Source organism: Pezoporus wallicus, unplaced genomic scaffold (assembly GCF_028554395.1).
Source record: "Pezoporus wallicus isolate ANWC-B61680 ecotype Strahan unplaced genomic scaffold, APGP_CSIRO_Pwel_v1 contig_13766, whole genome shotgun sequence".
NCBI lineage: Eukaryota > Metazoa > Chordata > Aves > Psittaciformes > Psittacidae > Pezoporus > Pezoporus wallicus.
Window position 1 is genome coordinate 1,592,462 of NW_026635291.1, and position 11,849 is coordinate 1,604,310.

At 47.3% G+C, this 11,849-nt stretch overlaps 1 long non-coding RNA gene across 3 annotated transcripts; it reads left to right on the forward strand.

Annotated features, from left to right (window-relative positions):
* Window positions 1-19: 19 nt before the first annotated feature.
* Window positions 20-11,605, forward strand: LOC130604208 (uncharacterized). Of its 3 annotated transcripts, XR_008973408.1 has the most exons (4): window positions 20-116; window positions 3,048-3,141; window positions 9,930-9,999; window positions 11,180-11,605. It is a non-coding gene; the product is annotated as an uncharacterized LOC130604208 (long non-coding RNA). The 3 variants fall into 3 exon arrangements; XR_008973404.1 differs by lacking the exon at window positions 11,180-11,605 and having other exon boundaries at window positions 9,930-10,188; XR_008973405.1 differs by lacking the exons at window positions 9,930-9,999; window positions 11,180-11,605 and adding an exon at window positions 8,509-8,742.
* The last annotated feature ends 244 nt before the right edge of the window (window positions 11,606-11,849 follow it).

Genomic DNA, 11,849 nt, shown 5'->3' on the forward strand with positions numbered 1-11,849 from the left:
CGGAGGATTGAGAGAGCCCGCGCATGCGCTCGGATGTGCTGTGATATTTGCGCATGCGCGGGCTGGTCCCGCCCAGAGCGCCGTGAGGCGAGGCAGCGGCGGGCGCGGGACGCGCGGTGAGTGCTCGGTGTGGTCCGGCTCGGCTCGGCCCGGTTGGGCCGGGATCCGCTCCGGCCGCCGGGGCTGCGGGAGCCTGCGCGGGACCGGTGGGTCCGGGCCCCCGTCGGGAGCGGGGCTGTGTGCTGCGCACTGGGGTGTTTCCCGCTCCCCTCAGCGCCTCTGTCCCCGGTTGGGGGGGTGTGGGGTGTGTGTCTGGTGGCCTGCCTGGGTGAGCGGCCCTTTTCCGCGTTGCTGAGGTGCTGCAGGCGCTGCCCGGCACAACCCGGGTGATTCCTGAGCCTTGCTGTGTCTCGGTCCCCTGAGCAGCTCCCGGCTTTCACAGGGTGTCCCATGCAGCCTTGTCCGGTCAGATCGGGGTTGCACGGGCTACCTCAGCCCTGAGGAGCCCGCTGGCGGGGAGCTAGGCCCCCGCCTCAGGTTCAGGGCTCGTTTGGCACCAGGAGAAATGGAGCTGCTTTGGCTTTTCACCACAGAGAACGTGGCCGCAGGGTTTGTGCTCCAAGAGCACGGTCTTGGCGGTGGGCTCGCCACGAGAGGGCACTCGGCGAGTCGTGCCCGGTAGAGAAATAGAGGGAAATGCCCCGAAGTGTGGCGAGCAGACAGTTGCTCGTAGAAGGGGTTCCCGGTCTGTGCTCCAGCCCGTGCCGCCTTACAGAGCACGCTGACAGGTCTCAGTGTTAACTGGCTTTATTGCTGCCATAAGGAGTTAAAACCTTTCCTGGCTTTAAAATAAAGCTAGAGGGAGAATGTTCCCCGGTGTCTAGATGTGATGTTTGTGTAGGGGATGCTAGTGATGTTGGAGTACTGCTGTCCTAAAGGAGCAGCGGTTGAGGACCTCTCACTAGCACCAGTACACTCTGTAAATGAAGCTGAAGCGGTATTTTCCCATCCCAACACTCAACTGATCTGTTTTGGATTTGATCTTCATGTAACTTTTGTTTGAAAACAGGAGTGGTTTAATATTTAATAAGTTGTTTTCCAATCCACGAGTAGTTAACATGGAAGTATTAGTCGTGTTACAGAAGTTCCTCTCTGCTCACAGTGAGGTGGAGGGCTGAGAACACAGAAACTGGGAAACCACCTAGAAATGGGTCTGTCTGATGGGATCCTGGTGGGATTCAGGAGTTGTGTGGCCCTCGGAGCTGTGTTACCGGATCCCTCCCCGGCTGCAGCACTCATTGCCAGCTCTGGCCACTGTTCTATGTGTGCCACCAGGGATCCAGGGAAAACTTTTGGGAACGGTCCACAGATCTTGGCAGGGAGCTACAGGAGGGAAATACGACTTTGGGGAGCTAAATACGAGCTGTGCTTTCTAAGCATGTAGAAAGAGCTTTACATTTACCAGTGGAAATGTAATATCCATGGCAAAGAGCAATGTGGGGGGGGGAAGAAAAAAGAAAAGTACTTGTTTGTGCTTTCCTGATTTGCCAGGTTTGCTTCAGGCTGAGCATTCCTTTTGCCCGCATTGCTACACGCAGGTTCTACACGTGGCACAATAAAGTGCTGTGGTGCTGTGCTGTGATCCTTGTGATGAGGGAAGCAGACTCTGCGTTCATTGGAAAGCATCTGGATGCTTTGGAAGAGGGTGCATGTGGAATTCCAGTGTTTCTGAGCTTAGGGAAGTGAGCAGCGCTATGGGGTGAGAAAGGGGCAGGAGCTATCACTGTTCCTGTCTGGAAAATCAGGCTGGGAGCTAAAAGTTTTTTAAAGCTGCAGAAAACATCAGTGTTGTGTTTCTCCAGGGTACTGGCAAGGGGCAGAGGTGTGCCAGGGTCAGCTTTGCTGCTTCAGAGCCAGAAGTACCAGTGAACCCTTCCATCTCCTGAAGCTTTTCTCTGAGCAGGATGGCAAATGGTTTTCCCTTGTGTGGTGTGAGTGGCCTCATTCAGCAGATTTCCTTAGGAGCTGGAATCGTGTAGTCATGGCTGGAATATTGCCCCCACACAAAGTGTTTTCTTGCTTATATTAACTTTAGTTCTATCTCAGCTCAATGGAGGGGAAAACTGGAGAGTGCCATAAATTGAGCCGAGCTTGTCCAAACTGTCACATTAGCACCTGAGGGAGCTCCTGCCTCCTAATGACCAGAGGAGAGTATGCTGGGGGGGTCAGTGTCATCTGGGCACCCTTTGGTTACATTCACTGCCCCTCTTCATAGCCAGATTGATGCCGACTGCTGAATTTTAGCAGAGGTCGTCTTGGTCCCATTTGTTAGTGCTAGGAGTCCATAGAGATAATGTCTTTTCACGTATAAAAGATGCTATTGATTTTCTGTTACTGTTGTCCTGAAATGTGCACAGTGTGTCTATGGAGCAGTGACAATCCTCCATCAGTAGCTTTATGGGAGAAGAATGGTTATTGAATCTCTTCCCATAAAATATAATCTCTTTCTCTCTTCCAGAATTTGCCAGCTCCTGTGGGAGTCCCTCATGTTATCTCTGAGAAAATTGTTTTTTTTTTTTTTGTCTCTGCTTTGCACACTTGTATTTAGTTTTATTTTTAATTTGGTTTGTGTGATATATGGAATGAAGGATTCCCTAACATCAGGCATGCTCTCTGTGTTGTATTCCTTCTTTCCCATATGGATTGACACTTCCTGAATGTTTTAAAATCAAATAAAGATGTTGGCTTGGCACAAGCGTCTCTTGTTGTTGCTGGGAATGTTTTCACTCTGGGGGAGTCACTGCCCTGCTTTTTCTCTCCAGGCAGGTCTGAGCTTTTCGGCTGCTTACAGGTAAATTTGGGGTAAGTTTCTGGAGTCAACACAGGCTGATTGGTTTCTGATGAATGACACTGTAGCAGAGCACGCAACTCGCAGTGCTGCTCAAGGAGCAATGATCTTTGAACTTGAACAGTGGCAGAAATACTCTGTCAAATTTGTCCTTTCCTCAGTGCAGCAAATGACTGACTATGGGACTTTTTCCTTTCAGGGAGGAAACGGCAACATGAATTCATAGATGATGAGTAGGATGCCAAAGCCAGAGATGACAGTGCTCTTGAAGAAATGCTGGGTAGAGCAAAAAGGTAAAAGGAACAGCTAATTGAGTGCATTTTGGAGCCTTCCTGTGGGACTTCATGGGGTGCCTCCCCTTGGGAGGCAAAGGCCACCCCCTCAGATCTGAACTGAATTCCCTGAACTTCCCTCTCCATTTTGCATGAAGTCCCAGTGGTGCCCCTCACTCCTGACCCACGCGCTCTGTGCCTGGGTTTGTACCCAGAACCCCTGTGGGACTCATATGTTCCAGTGTGTCCCTGCATGCACCCACCTGGCCTGGCAGTTGTACCAGGCTCTGCTCCTGTGTGTGGTAATGAGAAAGAGAAGGGAGAGATGCACTCATCCTGCTCAGGTGCAGCCAAGGCCATTGTCCTGAGGTGATGGTTGAGGGCCACATTTGCTTGTACCATGTTGTGCCTGAAGCCCGTGTGGCGGCAGCATTTGGAGTGCACAGTGATCAGGTTGCCTCCACGAGGGCTGAATTGCTTTCTGCTACTCTGATGCCTTTTACTGCATTTTGTGTTAATGCTGTTGAGATGCCCAGAGGAATCAGTGCTTATTGGCTCTTTCATTCTGAGAAATTATCTCTGTAACTGAGGCATGATCGTCCACTTGGAGACTTGGGGAAGTAAGAGGCAGATTTAATCACACCTGCAGAGAGCCGTGCGGTAGAAAGGCCTTTGCTACTCACTCACTTTACTACTCATCCAGTGGCAGCAGAATTGGCTGAAGCCACTGACAAGCAGCAAGAAAATCCTCATTAGTAGCATAGCTCTCCTTGAGATATCTTCATGCTGGTTTGTGGAAGACTGACTTTAATCCCCCAAAAGTCAAAAGCAAACTGCCTTTGAAAGTGTTCCTGGTTGCAGTCTGTGGGTTGCCCCCTGCCCCTTGGCTCTTCCTGGCAGCAGCTATAGAGGCAGAGGGCATTTCTGTGGCAAGGGGAAGATCCGTAGTAGTAGGAGCAGGAAGAGGTGTGAAGGGTGGGTAAGGTGTGATGGGTTGGCAGACATAAATATCAGTTCTTTTCTGCTAGATGTGAAATACTTTCCTGTTGTTACCATAAGGAGCTGCTCTGTGTGCTACAGGACGCCCTCAAATCCTTGTTAAGTTTAGGCCACATGTCACAGGAGAGGAACAACACCAGGTTCTCTTGGTGAAAGAGTTATGATTTCTCCTTTGCCCTTTGGGAAATGTGCCCATGTTTGATTTATTGTATAAATAACATGAAATAGTGATTGTTTTTTGAGGTGGTCATAACTGGTGTAAGCTCTCATACAGATACAACACAATGAATTGACACCATTTTTAGTTTAATAACACCAGAACTGAGGATCCAAGCATATTTAAAATAGTACTTAGTAAATTTATGCTGCTGTCAATCCATATTTTGGGGATCTGATAGTTTTGTTCCTTATTTTTCTGCATGTGTGTTATTGAGCTATTTCTGTAAACTCAGATGTAAATCTGTTATGCTCTTTGAGTTTTGAAATCCTTCCCCATCAATCTGGAAAGCTGTAAGGTTGCTAAAACTGGAGTACAGTCAGTGTTGGCAGGGAGCTGTGTGTCCTCATGGTCATGCTGGTTCCCCAGAGCTTGCAGCATTCCCAGTTCCTCCTGCTCACTGGTGGCAATGGCAGCAGGGAGCTGTGTGTTAGAGCTCTGTGTCCATGTTGGTTTATGTTGGTGCCACTGAAGGTTAGCGCAGGGATTGTGGTGTGGTGCTGTTGCTTTAAGGTGGCTGGTGGCCATGAGCTGTGCTGAGCGTCACCGTTGCCAACGCGGGCACCAGCACCGCAGCACGTGCTGCCTGCTCAGCAGTGCCTGGAACACGCAGATAGGACCAGATTTGGCATCAGCACAATCACTGTTGCAGGCGCTGCCAGCTCCTTGCTCTTTCTTCATCCCTCCAGCACGTGGTATTTTATATGACCCCGAGGACAGACAGTTGTCTACTAGGCTGGCTTGTGGGGGTTTGTTGTGTCTCAGTCCTGTCAGTGTTCAGGTTTCAGTGGCAGGGGAGCCCTGGGGAATGCGTTCCCTGTTTTGCTTGGTGTCCTGCTGATTCTTCATCTTGCCAGGGTGAGTGGTGGCAGCAGTAGGGGTTAGTGCCCTGGGAGTGATTCAGGTGCCATGGTCTGGTAGACAGAGCTCTTGAGCTAGCAGAAGAGGGTGCTTAGCTCAGAGTCACATCCTGTCATCCAGGATTGTAGCACTTGATGCAAATTCTCAAATGCAAGTGGAGCTTTTCAAAGCACCTAATATTTATTATGTTTGTGTTTAGTCTGCGTCTTCCAAGTGAACAGGAGAGGAAGGTGAATCACTGACTTGTATACTTTGATCTTAAAATTCAGTATCACTCCTTTGCTTGTAAGTGGTTTGTCAGACAAAATTTCTTAGTCATTGTATTTGCAGATCTCGACCTTGGTGTCAAAGGGATGGCAGCTGCAAGAGATGTGGTTGGAACCATGACGGTGTCATGAAACATTGGCCACTGTATGGAGCTGATGCCACTATGGCACTGAAACCTTCTTTTCATTCATGCAAACCGCAGCTGTTTGGACTGTCATGGGTGCTTGAGGATGGGGACATAATTTCATGCCCCTGACTTCCAGCTTAACTGTAAGGGCTTAATGCAGCATGCACCAGAAGTGCATTTACTCCAGACCCTGCAGATGCATGTCTGATGCATGTGCTCCTAAGGCTTGTCATCCAGGTGACTGCCCAGTTCCAATGATCCCATGCTAATTTCTGCATCCAAGATCTGTTTACTCTTTATACTTCCAGTTGGTGTTGACTAATGGGTAATCCAACAGCAGGATTAACTTCTAGTTTTAATATTATTAGAAATATACTTGTTTTTTCTTGTAAGCAGGAAGAGGTGCTATAAAAGTTGACATTGTGCCAGCACTAGGTCACGAGTTTTACTGTTTAGTCAGAGATGGGAGCTGAAAGACATCATGGCAAGTATAAAAGCTAATTCCAGTATTAATAGTTCTCTTCCCAGCTAAAAAGAAGTAATTTTATGCATAGCTCTTTTCTTTAGGAGCACTTGCTAATTTTGAATGTGTCTCCCACTCCAAGGAGTCAGTGGGAGTTATTTTAAGCTGCATTTTGTGGTTACTATAGGTGAGTTGGTAGTACGTATCTAATCCCGGGTGGTGCTGTAGTGTTGCTCAGTGCACGGTGAGGGCTTTTTGGCAGAAATAGCCCTTTAGATAAACATTAAATACAGACAATTTATTTAAATCAAAGTGATTTGCTATCATTTAACAGCTTGGTAAGGACCTGTTTCAATTCATAGTGCAGTGAAAAGGGTAATCGGTGTAGGGATGGTCTGTCCTTGCCCCTGTTCTGCAGTTCTGACAGGATTACCTGCCTGGTTTTACCTTTGTCCTGTCCCAGGCTGAAATACTTCACATTTCAAACAGTGGGTATTGTAAATAATTGTTATGCCTGTCTTAGCAGCTGCAGATTGTGTTGTTGAATAATAGGCCTCTTTCATGGTCTTTACTCCTTTACGTCTAAATTTTCACTCTGCTGCTGAAAATGTAGGAACTGATTTACTCCACTTGAGGGGAAAAAAGGTATTACTGTTCCTGGCCTTAAGGGAAAGAAGTTGAGGAGAAAGTCAAGAACTCACAAATGAAACCATGTAAGGATGGTTTCGCTGTTCCTGTGTGTTTGCTGAATGTGCTGTTTGTGCAGTTCTCCTGGGTCATATGGGAAAGAGTAGTTTTCATGGTTGGACAAGGTTTAGGCAAATCTAGAAAGAAAACCCAGCTGTGTAGCTAAGACTACGGAGAAGATATTAAACCAATCCATTTTGTTCATAAGGACTGCTGTGTATCCTTGCTGACAAGGAAGAAAAGGTTTCGTGTAATAAGGCACTGGGCTGAAACCCAGGAAAGAACTGGAGTAGCAGCATTGCCATGGCGCTCCTGAAAGCAAAGCGTGAGTCTAGCTGTTGATACTGGGATTACACTTCCATTGGTTTTATCTGTTCTTAAATAGTGATGAAAAAGTTCCTTCTCGTGAATGTGTAGCATGGTGGAGCCCTTTACAGACTGGAAACTGCTTTTCACAGTGATACTCTTTGGAAGCACGAGTGCTCTTGTTTGTCAGTGATGCTTCATTTGCTGGACACAAAATAGATCACAGGAACGTGTGAACTAGAACTTGGTTTGGGAACTCCAGGACAGGCTGTTGGGCTGTGTCAGCACTTCCTCTGGAGCAGGTTGACTCACTTCAGTTTGCCTCTGGCTTCCAATTCCTGAATCTACATGGCTTTGAACACCTCCTGCCACTGCTAACAGCATCCATTCATTGTCTTCCATTACTCATTCTTCTGTTTCCAGTGCCTGAGGGTGACATTTTCATACCTTGGTGACTAAAATCAGGCTCCTAGATCCGTATTTATACAGTTAATATAGACAGCAGTCCAATTTCAGAGGAGTTAAGTACCCTGGAAAAGATACTTGTTTAAAAGTAGGAACAGAAATTTAGGCGCATACCTTTAGGGATCTGCGACTTCAATGTACTTTTCTGTTACTATTTGCTTCAGCTCTCGCTGGAGATCTGATGTCAAACTAACCTGGAGATTGCTCTGGCTCCTGTGTGCTGAGGGGGAAATTGGAATCCCAGACAAAGGCATTTTCCTGGAGCGCTCTTGGTCACTGTGTGCATTTCTGCGTGTGCTGTTGGTGGCATTCAATGAGCTGGTGCTGTCCCTGTTGTGGAGCAGCGTTTCTGGGCAGAGAGGTCAGGATGTGGGGGGGAAAGCATTCCCAGAGAGCAGGAGCCAGGTGATACAGCTTAAAAAAGATAGATAAAAAACAGCCCTTCCATGTACCATACTGGAGACTGCACTGAAATTATAAGTGGAGCTACCATGCATGACAATCAAGTTACCTCTTTAAACTGAATAACTGGATTGTCTTCTTATACCAGAAAGCAAAAAGAAATGTCCTGAATATACTGTAGGAAATTGTCTTTACTAAATCGAGCCCAGCATTTATGTGCACTGTATATATTATTTGATTCTGACAGAATTACATAAATGGGGGGGAGGAGGAAATATTGTTAATGTAAGTTGACTACCAGAGTAAATCACAGCCTAATTGTTCTTTTTTTTTTTTTTCCTGGCTAAAATTAGAATTTGATATAATGGTCAATAGACATTTTGTTTATTTTTTGAGACAGAATTTCTAATAGCTAATCCAAATGAACTGGAGAAAGTTGCTGCAGAATGATAGAAATAAATTATGTGAATTCTGTGGTGACTTACTGGTAAATCCCCTTAGTCGGAAGCTTTAATTTACCTCATATTTCAGTTTTCTTCTTCTCTAACTGGTTTATGGGTGTATATTAGAGCAAAGTAATTGTTATTTTCTTAGTGCCACCAGGGTGCTTAGAGCATGAACCAAAGTGAAGACAGAACCTGGCTTGTCCTCATGGGGAAATAAAGGACTGAGGACACAGATCTGCAGCAATGTGCTGGAATTTGGCACCTCCTAAGTCAGTTCTGAAGCTGTTGGATGTGGTACTGGTGTAAATGGGGCTCCAGCACAGCAACCCCCCAAGGCAGGTATCTGCTTCCCTTTGGAGCCGGTGCCAGTGTAGAGGAGCAAAGCATGTGCCTGGTTAAACAGGTAAATACAGTGTTTCTGTCGAGACCACTGGCTTCAGTACCCGCAAAAACTTTATGAGGCTTTGCACAGCAAAAACATCTTTCCTCCAGGGGCCATTAAAATGGCGTCAGCTCTGGAGTTACGCTTCGGCTTAGTCTGGCATGAATTCCCTGCAGCCAACAGAGTTTTGCCGGAGATGATTTGAATGTAGTGTTTCTATTTTGGAGGGAAATAAATGGGCTCGGAATGGCAGCAGGAGCAGGGAGAAGAATGGATCTGAAGCCTGGGATATGGAAGATGAATGAGTTCAGCCTCTCACTAGGGTAGTGTAGAGCTTCATTCGTTCTGAGAATAATCTGGTACCTTTAGTTCCTGGTCATGTCTTCTTCAGCTTCCACATGTCATTCTGGGCAAGTTGTGTGGCTGGCAGAGACCTACATTGGGACTTTGGTGGCATGCTTGATGAAAAGTCCATGTTCAAATAACATCCACAGAGTACATGTCTCTGGAGAACATTTTGGTAGAAATGTGTCTTTTGGGATGTTTACCTGGTTCTGGTGAACCTGGGGATTGACAGTTGCCCTTCTGAAGGGGAGTGAGATGTTGTGCAGTAATGCTGGGGTTATGTGCACGTTGACTTGCTTAAGTCTTGGGCTCATTCCTAGGAGAAACAGCTCTTGATTCTGTAAGTGGCAAGAGGAAAGGACAAACCGTTTTCATTTCTGTCATTGTGAGGGATTCTTTAAGCATCTGTACTCACAGTTTTCAGAGTATTTTTGTGAAAACACTTGGCATTCCTTGCTTCTAAATCATGGAGTGACTGTGCAACCAATTCAAAGGAACGGGGTTCCAGCCTTGTCATTACAGCTATTAAAACTGCCTGAACTGTTTTGCTTTTTGATGCTTGCCATAGCAACGGTGGATGTGTAATTTGCTGAATATCCGTAACAGGGCATTTGAATATATTTCTTACAGTTTTACTCCTGCATATAAGTAAGTGTGCCAAATGGGCACGTTAACCCACTTAACCAAACCAGAGCCACAGCTCCTGGGGAATGACAATGAAGAGATTGTTTTTTAAAGAACTCTTTTATTTCACCTCTTAACAAAACCCCTAGAACCCCAGACACAGAAGAGCAGCACCTTTATCAATGTGCTGTTATCACTCCTCATGATTCACATTGCAGAGACTCTGGCACATCTTCTTCCTTGCTGCTTATCAGCTGGTGGCAGCTCTGTGTGTGTGCCCCTGAAAAGGTAAGAGCGACCCAGTTCATTCTGAACCCCCCACGCACAGAATCTCTCTGCCTCAATAGTGATCAGACCTTTGATTTTTAAGCAGTGAGGAGCTGGGAAGCTTGAAAGATACCAGTAGCCCTTCAGTTCAAATGGCTTCTTTCTTATCATTTTATTGCACAAGGAATTAAATTAAAATATTTGGGACTTTGCTGGCACGCTTGATGAACAATCTATATTCCAATAGCATCCATAATATTCCACAGATCCCATTGCCAGAATCACCTATATGCTACCATTAACATTATGTATGGTTTCAGGTGCATAAGGTTCAGTTTGTTAGGGTTTTTTTAGTCCTGGTAGAGAGGTTTATATTGAGGAAGAGAAGCAGTTCATTAGCTGCATGGAGCAGAGTTCATACACTACTTCAGTAGCCCCTTAAGAACGCTGCTTTTGTCCTCATCCTGCACATTCTCATTGTCTTTATGGATCAGAAGGATCTAGACAGCCAGACAGTGCTCCTGGAAGACACTTGACAAAGCAGGTCACACACTGCTGTAGAGCCAAGGGAGGTTGTGTTTGGTCTGGAAGTGGAGCTGCTGCTGCCCCATCCTCCTTCCCCAGGCTGTAGGGGCTGAGGGAACATTTAACAGCCCCAGAAACTCATCAGCCGAAGCACATGGACCTCGTTGCTCTCATGAGCCATGGAAGCCAGTGAGACCTGCTTGGAGAGGACAGCGATGGACTGTGTACACATGCAACTGATCTGAGTTTAGTGGTGTTTCTGGGTGATCTTATGGTCCAGCCCATGTGGAAAGCCTCTGGTTGGCTCTTCCCATAGCATGTAAGTGAGTAACGCAGTGAGGGCTGCGCTTGTCTCCCTGGAAAGGAGGGAAGGATGTTTGTGGCAGCAGTTGCTGTCTGATGCTTGCATCAGGAGATCAGCTTCCATCTCTTCACTGCAGAGATTCCCATCTTCAACCGGTATTCCTTGTTTGCCATAATGCAAACTGTGAGGAGCACCAATGATGCAGTTACTTCATGTCTGCTCAGCATCTTGGAAGGATATCCAAGGAGAGACATTCCCTAGAACTCATCAAGAAGATGATGGCTCCTTGCAACTGGAAGAGCTTCCATCATAGCTTGAACAGCTGAAGGAAACAATTGTCTAAATGGCACTAATGCCTGTGTGTGTTTATAGGACAGAGCGTACGGGATTAGCCGTGTGACCGCCGGGAGCCAGTCGTTCTGGAGCCTCCTCCAATGTGCCTTTCACGCTCCATGAGATTAGCAGGCACTGAAAACAGGGAAGAGGAATTTTCCTTTCTTCTGCCTGAGAAGAGCCCCATCACCCTCCACCTCTTTCGTCTTGGCTCAGAAGTGGCTTAGTCCTTAGCAAACAGGTCGTCTTTAACAAGTTCTGCTCCCATGAGGATCGGAGGGAAAATATCCTTTTTGGTGTTTAGTCACACATATCAAAGGAGACAACTGCTTGGATCCTCATTTGTGTGGCGCAGGCATTAGATGTGGTCCAGTTACACGAGCTCTATGTGCAAAGGGATGTGCTGGGACCTTCAGGCTCCAGTGGAGCGGGACAGGAACGATTCACTTGGGTCTTGGGCGACTCTTTAGAAGGCCGTCGCACCCCACCCCACCACCCGAGCGGGTCTGCTCCGCACAACGGGACAGCCCGTGAGGCTTCCTCAGGCTTTACACCTCGGCTCTCGTTGCGGTCACCAGCCCGTACCGAGCCTCGAGCGGCGTGTTCAGCCCCTGCGTCAGGCCGCCCGCCATAGAGGGCTCCGGCTTCGGGGCAGCGCTGAAACACCGGGGAACCCTGCGGGGTCCAGGCTCGGCTCGTCCCGTCCCGT